Below are 9,790 nucleotides of genomic sequence, written 5' to 3' on the forward strand. Positions count from 1 at the left end.
GGCCGGGATAGAGTAGTGGGCACGGGTGCGCCTGCTTGGTGCGGGGGCCCGGGGCGCCATTAGCCGCGTGGGCAGTGTTGTGGGCACGGGTGACCCTCGGAAAGGGGCCCGGGAGGCCGGCCTGCCACGTGTGCGTTTCAGGGGAGGTGCCATGGGGGGCACTCCCCGGTGTTAGGGAGCTGGTAGGCTCGGAGGCAGTGTAGTGCCCGGGGGTGCCATAGTGGGAGATTCGGCAGAGGGTCGTGCCTGCCAAAGGGAGCCACGTGTCCCAGCCAGGAGACCGCGTGAGGGCACGGAGAGAAAATTGGGGGGCGAGGCCCGAAATTGTGAGGACACCAACACAGGCGACGGGAATCTGGGTTTATAGAACCAATAGTTTAAGCGAGAGGCGCTTGTTGAAAGCCCCGGGGTAGTTTAACAGTTAAATTGTTAGGGTAGATTAGGAGATGTACCCCTCCGCACCATCCATCCCCTCGCTGTCGTTGTGGGCCGCTGGACCCACTTTGGGTTAGATCGCCAAACTCTGGGGAGGCCATTCTGAGGCTTCATTGGGCCTCGACACAGGACGTTAGCTCCCCCTTATTCCCCTCCGGGAAGGGAACGAAGGGGTTGGGAGTAGGCTAGGTGACAGGATAGGTTAGCCGAACAAGGACGATAAAGGGGGTTAGGGGACGATTTATAGTGGGGAAGTAAAAATAAAAACAACAAAAAAAATAAATTGGGGTTTGACAAATTAAGGGAGTGGGTATGTACAGTGACAGGCAAAGGCGATAGGTGGGAGGGAGACAGGTAGGTAGGTCCGAGCCCGCCTTCCAAGTGGCCAGCACCACCGCACTCCCTCCACCAACCTCCACTGAACGGCAAAAGCTGGCCAACTTCATCGGCTGGCCGTGTTTTGCTTCAAGGCAGAGGCCGGCCAACTTCATCGGCAGCTGTTGTTTGCTGCAAGGCCTGTGCCATCGTCTGGCCGTGTTTTTCTTCAAGGCCTGTGCCGGCCAGTTCATCTGCCCGCTATGTTTGCCTGCAGCGGCCTTCTTCTGCGGGCTGTGTTTGCCTGCTGCCTTTGCCATGCCATGCCCACTGCCCACGTTCACCAGCCCCGTTCAATTTTTGCTTTGCCCCCCCCCCCCTGTTCATTTCCATGTGCGCCAGGATCCGCAAGGCAACAGTTTGCAAGCTGCGAGAACTGCCCTGTTGGCAGCTACAACACGGGCCTGCAGTGGCGGCCCGTGCACCGTGTTTGTGTCCATCCATCCATTCGTTGTGCTCATTGCGTGTGCCACTTGAGCTGGCACGGAGACTACGTTTGTGCAGCCCATGCACCGTTGTGGTTCACTGCGTTCAGTTCAAAAAGGGAAGGCCTTGGACTGCGTGTGAGCAGCCAGCCACGTTCTCTGTCACCTGCATTGTTTGAGCCAGAGACTGCATGCGGGCAGCCTGGCTCCCTGCTAACTGCTTTCTTTTTGCAGAGTTCAATGATCCTGGGCCATGGTTTAGTGTAAAATTTGTAAGTTAAGGTTAAGATGTACTGTAAATATGAGTGCGCCCCCGGCATGTATGTCTTAGCGCCGGCAATTTTATTTAAGTCGTCCGTGTGAGTGAGTTTGTTTAGATAGTTACGCAGCCCTCAGGTTATTTATTTTGGGGACACGAATACCATGAATGTCGCACTCAGGGATCCGAAGGTAAAATGTACTAGGGGAAAACTACACATGATGGCACACGAAAATTTGACGACTCGGGACGAGTCTGTAAAAAGGGAAGGGGGTAGTGTTGTGGTTACCAAATTCGCAAACCACCATTCAGGTCCCTTAGGTGAGGTATCTCGGTAAGTGCATGTGTAGTTAGGCCCAAACCCGTTGTCTAGTGGGAATACATGTCATTTATACGTGCTGCGACACTTCAGGATAGCCGTTTTTCTTTTACTATCTTTATTTTGGACCAACCGCCATGATTACCACCACAACCACAACATCAACCACCAACCACAACGCCGCTTCACCACAACCGCCACGACCTTCACGTCACACCTCGCAACCGTAGCATCGCCACCGTTCTTGCCCCGCTGTGGGTACCGGTGTTGGACTCGTGCAGGGCGCACGTTGAACAGCGTGTGCAAAATCACGGATTTTGTGCTTCAAAAACGGATCAAAAACGACACACGCCCACTTTTTGCCGTCCAATCGGTGAGCGAGGGGCGATTTGGCCCCGCCTCCAGAACGATCGATATATGCAAATTTGTGGATCAAAAAGCCTTCACGCCCACTTTTTCTCGGGCCAATGGGGAGCGAGGTGAAAGGTCAAAGGGAGGGGGTCAAAGGCGAAGCTACGGGGGGATAAAAGGACCGTGTTCGTCAGTCAGAGCAGTGTGGAAGTCTGGAGCCCGAAGCCTGCAGTAGCTGGAGAAGCTGAAGAGAGTCGAACGAGGAGAGCCCAAAGAAGAGTCCAGGGTGGAGAGTCCAGAGGCGGAGAGGCGGCAGCGGCGAAGGCAGACGAGGGGGTGCTCGCGACGGTGCCGGGAGCTGCACGCCCGAGGAAGGCCGGCAGCGCGACCTGGCCGAGGTGGAGACGCACACCAGGGATAATAAAGATCCTCTATACCCCGAGCATCAGCAACCCCCTCCTGTTTCCCCCCCGCGCTGAGATAGTGCGACCAAGGGGGCCCCTTTCCCACCCCCTGCCAGACACTCTCCGCGAGGTCCGCGGAGTTGGGGCGCCATCGCCGCTCCGCGTCTCATCACCAGACGGGTAGGCGCGACCCAGTCTCGGCCTCAGGCCCGCCTCATCCTTGAGGGTATTTCTTTTCCTTGGTTTTGGGTATGTGTTGTCGGCGCCGTCTGTGAAGTAGAATTGTATAAGTGTTGCCGTGTGCTCGGTAGTCGGTATTAGCTCTGCATTGTGTTTTCGCTTTTATATTTGCTTTTTGTGTAAATGGAAGTGTTTTTTCTGTGTGCATTTGGTGGAATTGTATATGTGTGCTTCCCGTGTGCCGCGAATAAATGTGCTTTATTATTGAACTGTTCTCCCGCTTCGCTTCGTCTTTTTCTCCCATTGAATCCTCATCTTGCTTCACGTAAAGGGTTGGTAGTGGGCTGAATACGCCCGATAATTAATCGAACCGTCGAGGTCGACGATAACACCGCTCGGTTATTCTGATAGTACGGAACGGGTCGCTTAAGTGGCCCGTGTCCGAAGTCGACCTGCGGCGAGGTGCGATCGCCACGTCTACCCTCCGCGTGGGTACTTAGGTCGAATTTGGCGAGCAACCCTATCCCACGCGGGGGCTGATTGGCTCGATCGCGGTGAGACCGAAAGGTCCACCCGTGACTGGTTCCCGGCGTTAGTCCGAGAGGGTCACGACTGGATTGTCCGTCCGGTGGGCGACGTGCCGCGATTCGAGTTACGTGGCCGTCAGCACGCCGGCGGGTGCGAAATACCGCAACAATATATATATATATATATATATATATATATATATATATATATATATATATATATATATATATATATATATATATATATATATATATATATATATATATATATATATATATATTAACCACAGTGATGACAATGGTGGTGCATGAAGTTTCCCTCGACCAACCATCTTTGAAGACCCAGAAAAACCTAGTTTAAAATTTAGTCGAGACACCGTGATTGTGGTATTATTTTTTTGGGAAATAAGAAAGTATAGACACTAGTGCTTTGGGATTGACAAAAACTTTTTTTTAATTACTTGTCGTTCATAAAGATCACTCTACTCAAACTCACATTGGATGAGTGTCTCAAATTGCTTGGACCAAGAACGGGGATGGAAAGAAATATGATCAAAACATTGCCTTGTTGGAAAATATTAGGATTTTTTTTAAACTTTCTTTTTACTCTGGCTTGCAGTTTATAAAAATTATATTCTTGTTTGTTGTTCATAAAGAACACAATAGATAGCCAAAATATATTCTTACTTGTTGTTTATAACAAACCCTAGTTAGTTAAAGATATATGTATCTTTTTTTGTGTGAGTTGTTTTTGAAAAGTAATTTTGCTTCCTCATGACCTATATTCAAGTCATAATTGTTGAAATGTATCCACTATACTACAGAGGGGTGGGGTATTGGTGGGCCGGTCAGGATGGTGGAGGGGGTGCTTTTCTATGAGGCCAGAAAGTGCGGGCGGAGCTTTCATGACGTTATGGCCCACTTGGAGCTACTCATAAGGGTGTGCCACCAATAGAAAAGTTTCCCGTCTACCACCTTGCCGATCCATCGAGATTCCATCTCTAAAAAATTATTATGATTGTGGTCTTCCTTCTCCACTATGTTTCTAAGTAACAGAGGGGCAAATGTGGTGCTGTTGTACATCTCCCAATCAAGAACAGCTATTTTTTTTTTTTTTACCAGGATTACCTTTGCTAAATTGAATGTGGCATTTAAAAGAAAAAGCCAAAGCATTTGTTGGCATCATAAAATGCTCTCAGCAAACTACAGTTCTTGACTGTTAGCAATTAAAGCAAGTAGTGTGTATGTATATATATATATATATATATATATATATATATATATATATATATATATATATATATATATATATATATATATATATATATATATATATATATATATATATATATCTCTTTGTCACGCAGCTGAACATCTGGCTTTCTCGCTGGCCTTGTTACAACATTCTTTGAGCCTTGAGCTCGGAGAAGCCCGATCATAAATCTGCACTGTTTTGGTATAGTTCAAAATGGAACATCTTGCAGTAGAATAAGAAGATATTATATATTGTGATAAAGATCTGCCTGACCAATAACAGATCTTCTTGCTAGTGAAAAGATCAATGCTTTGCCAGGCCAGGAGAGAACCAGTGCTGGGGTGTTGTTACTTTCAAAGAATACAATATCTAAGAAAGGAAATATAAACCTGATGGAGTTGAGAAAATCATGAAAACAGATGAGCAGGAAAAAGTATATATATATATATATATATATATATATATATTAAACCAAACTGCTTGCGGGCCAGATTTTGACTGAGCTCGGATACTGTCGGTAGTCTCTGTCTCACTTTGTCATGTACTCTTTTGATGTGAATTAAAAGGCTCTTTTCTACCATGATCAGTGTGGACATTGCTAGATCTCAATCAGCGGTGGAACTTGATCTCGACAAAAGGATGTAGGGATGTCACTCCAAAAAGTATGGAAACGAGGGAGGAATGGTCACAAGACATGATCATGTGAAACCATCCCCACATTACATTTCTTTGAATAATGGCTGACTGTAAAAGTGTTTGTTGTTGGTTGTCATTTCCAGATGTCGGTTTCAGAAGGTGGAATGAGCCCTCCCAGGTCTCGAAGTATCCACCTTTGTGTGTGATTTGTCTCCACACATACATAATATATACTCGCAGGGTATGATCACACATTGTAAGCAATAATGACAGTGCTTCGCCATCGTCTCGGGACGCTCTCTTGCATTATATATTTATTTTATTTTCTTCTTTTTTTTCATTAAACGATATTTTCATTTACAGTTGTTTTCCGATGGTTCCGTTATTTTTTCCCAGTGCAGCGGCTTGGATGTGCATCAGAATGCAAAATTTCAGCTTTCTTCGTCACTTCAAAGGTCCTGAACTTAATATATGTAAGTCATTGAATGAGATAGAACATCAGTGAATGGTTCGAATGACGTGTGTATCAATATATATATATATATATATATATATATATATATATATATATATATATATATATATATATATATATATATATATATATATATATATATATATATATATATATATATATATATATATATATATATATATATATATATATATATTGATACACACACATACATTCTTCTTCTTCTTTCGGCTGCTCCCATTAGGAGTCACCACCGCGGATCGTCCGTATGATCCGCATAGTTATGGCTTAGTTTTTCGCCAGATGCCCTTCCTGACGCAACCCTCGTCGGCTCTTACGACACAGAGATTTGGTACATCTATTCTAACCAGGGCATACACCGGGCCCATTGCACTGGTACTCACTTCGCTGACCACGGAAGGATGACATGCTGTCAACCTCTTGGTGTGTATTAATTCAAGCAGCCAACGGAGCTTCAACTCAGGACCTTTTGGATCCCAAGCCACTGCCCTAACCACTGCGCCAACACCAGGCTCGAAGTTGATATATATATATATATATATATATATATATATATATATATATATATATATATATATATATATATTTCTTCTTCTTCTTCTTTCGGCTGCTCCCGTTAGGGGGTCGCCACAGCGGATCATCCGTATGATCCGCATCGTGATTTGGCACATGTTTTACGCCGGATGCCCTTCCTGACGAAACCCTGGTCACCTCTTACAACACAGGGATATGGTACACCTATTTTAACCAGGGTATACACCGGCCCAGTACACTGGTACTCATTTCGCCGACCTCGGAAGGATGACAGGCTGAGTAAACCCCCTGGTGTATTAATTCAGTGGCCCAACGGGGCTTGAACTCGGGACCTTTTGGATCCCAAGCCGCTGCCCTAACCACTGCGCCAACACCAGGCATATATATATATATATATATATATATATATATATATATATATGTATATATGAATATATATATATATATATATATATATATATATATATGTATATATATATGTATATATGAATATATATATATATATATATATATATATATATATATGTATATATGAATATTATATATATGGATGTCTTTTTTAACCTTTTTACTAACTTACAGTTACATTCCATGAGTTTGTACCAGGCTATGCAAACATTTTACGAGTGGTGAGCATTTACAGCATGATAGCCTGATCAACAGATATAATATATTTCTTGAAACAATCAATGCAGGACCGGGACTTCACTCTCGCAAGCGAGCACGTGGCGGCCTCGTGCGTTGCACAGCACGGACCTCGTGCTCACTGCTGGGTGAACCCGGCACGGTCCCCGAAACAACTACAGCCGCTACTCGGCTTTCTTTCCTTACATGTCGCCGTCGTCGCCATTCGACCCACGCACACCTGCGTGTTACGACGCTCACACTCCATTCCATCACATTCACACCGGGAGACGCGGCTGCGTGCTCCCGCATGCCAACTGACATCTCCCTCACATACCGCTCTCTCACACACACGGTCTCCCTTGCACTCGGCCGTTCACCCACGCATGCCATTACCCCTTTCGCACACGTGGCTCCACGCACTCGCGGTGCCTCATCCACACACCGTCCTTCACTCACACACGCGGGGGCACTCAACCGCGGTTCCTCATCCACACTGGCCATTTCATCCACACACACGGCCTCTCTCACACACGGTGACTCACCCACACACGGCGTGCTGGGAAGCACGTACTCTGGCACCATCGCCACCACACCACTCACACACGGGGTCGCTTCCACACACGGGGACGCACTCACGCCTTGCACCACACACACAGGGACAACCACACTGGGGATTCGTGTCCCCACAAGGGTCTCCGGGGCCTCTATACCCCCCAAGCTCTCCGTGCACCTGTCCACAGCACTCGCCCCCTCAACCTCGCAAAGCACGACCGAACTCACCTGGTCGTGACTCGCCTCAAGGGGGCAGACTTCCTCCCCTCGTTCCTGGAGGAGGCCATCCAGGTGCTCGCACTGGGTCTCTACATGCTCCGCGAGCTCAACCCCATTGTCCTCCACTACCTGTGTGTGTGCGTCACTTACCCCGTCTTCATCGTGTTGTCTCTCCTCTATTTTTTCTATCTCCCGTGTCTCTATACATTTATAAGTTTCTGTCGTCGTCACCTCGTGTCTCGTCTCACACGTTTTGGTCTCCCCATTTAATTTTTCCCTTTTGGTCACCGTCGATTCCTCTGTCACGACCATCGCCCAACACGCCCCCTGAATTATTTTTTTACCCGCCTCCACCGCAGGCCTGTCAGCCGTTGCACCCCCTTCCAGCTCGTTTGCTCCCACACGTGGAGTCGCCATTCCCAGCTCCCTGGTCACGGCCTTCATGCCCGCCTGCAGGCATCGGCCCATGTTCTGCGTCTCACCACGTAGCTCTTTCATTTCTTCCTTCATGTTTGTTTCCATTCCGTTCATTTGTTGTGTATTCGCATCCAACTTTTGTGTATTCGCATCCAATTTTTGTGTATACCCATCCATCCTTTGTGTATACGCATCCATCATTTTGTGCATCCGCATCCATCCTCGCTGTCATAGCCGCCAGCATGGCGAATAGCTGGGCCATGTCGGGTGCGCTTGGGTGAGCCGTTTCGGCAAGGATCAGGGGGTTTTGGTGGAAAGGGGGAGGGGAGGTGTCATACACCGCGGCCGCTGCCACACCTATTTCGGGCTCTGGGTTCAGTTGGGCGAGTCCGTGTTCCTGCACAATCAACATTTCCTGCTCGGGGATTCCATCCTGGACCATGGATTCTACACATTCTACATCCATTTCTAATACCCCCGGCTCCCGCTCGCCTTGAGACGCCATCTTGCTTCTCTTAAAGGGTTAATTTCGCTCGCTCGTAATTTGGAGGGAATCGGGGGTCGCTTCTCTCACCCCTGGACCGATTCCCGTGAATTTAGCCGGAGACAGGAGAGCCCGTTTTCCTGTTCTCCGATACCAGTGCCGCGAGGAGGGCGATGGATTTGTATCCCACTCCTGACACCAGTGTTACGGATTCGCGCCCGCCGGCGTGCTGACGGCCACGTAACTCGAATCGCGGCACGTCGCCCACCGGACGGACAATCCAGTCGTGACCCTCTCGGACTAACGCCGGGAACCAGTCACGGGTGGACCTTTCGGTCTCACCGCAATCGAGCCAATCAGCCCCCGCGTGGGATAGGGTTGCTCGCCAAATTCGACCTACCTAAGTACCCACACAGAGGGTAGACCGGGCGATCGCACCTCGCCGCAGGTCGACTTCGGACACGGGCCACTTAAGCGACCCGTTCCGTACTATCGGGATAACCGAGCGGTGTTATCGTCGGCCTCGACGGTTCGATTAATTATCGGGCGTATTCAGCCCACTACCAACCCTTTACGTGAAGCAAGATGAGGATTCAATGAAGGAAATGACGAAGCGAAGCGGGAAACAGTTCAACACAAAGCACATTTATTCGCGCTGAACGGAAAGCACACATATTCAATTCCACCAAAAGCACATAGAAAAGGAAAAGAAACACAATGCAATTTTACACAAAAAGCAAATGCGACAATGCAGATCTAATACCGATTACGCGAGCACACGGCAACACTTATACAATTTTACTTCACAGACGGCGCCGACAACACACATTCCCAAAAACAAAAGAAAAGAGAACCCTCAAGGATGAGGCGGGCCTGAGGCCGAGACCGGGTCGGGCCTACCCGTCTGGTGATGAGACGCGGAGCGGCGATGGTGCCTCAACTCCGCGGGCCTCGCGGGCAGTGTCTGGTAGGGGGTGGGAAAGGGGCCCCCTTGGTCGCACTATCTCAGCGCGGGGGGAAACAGGAGGGGGTTGCTGATGCTCGGGGTATAGAGGATTTCCACTCTGCCTCGAGTCCCGCGACGAGCGTCTCCACCTCGGCCAGGTCGCGCCGTCGGCCTCCCTGGTGTGCAGCTCCCTGCACAACGCGAGCACCCCCTCGTCTGCCCTCGCCGCCTCTCCACAGCTCCGTCCCCTCCGCTCCGACTCCAACGCACACGACGACGACCAACTCCTTCTTGCTTCTTCTTCCCAACTCCACCGACTGCGAAGTCTTAACTCTTTCTCTCCACTTGA

General features: G+C 48.7%; 1 protein-coding gene across 1 annotated transcript in view; it reads right to left on the bottom strand.

Moving 5' to 3' along the window:
• The window catches only part of LOC147035709 (extracellular calcium-sensing receptor-like), a 66,759-nt gene that overhangs the window by 16,431 nt on the left and 40,538 nt on the right, over positions 1-9,790 (bottom strand). The gene's annotated exons all lie outside the window — the stretch shown is intronic.

The sequence above is a fragment of the Eptatretus burgeri genome, chromosome 1 (assembly GCF_056783735.1).
Source record: "Eptatretus burgeri isolate ZD-2024b chromosome 1, Ebu_testis_v1, whole genome shotgun sequence".
Classification (NCBI taxonomy): Eukaryota; Metazoa; Chordata; class Myxini; order Myxiniformes; family Myxinidae; genus Eptatretus; species Eptatretus burgeri.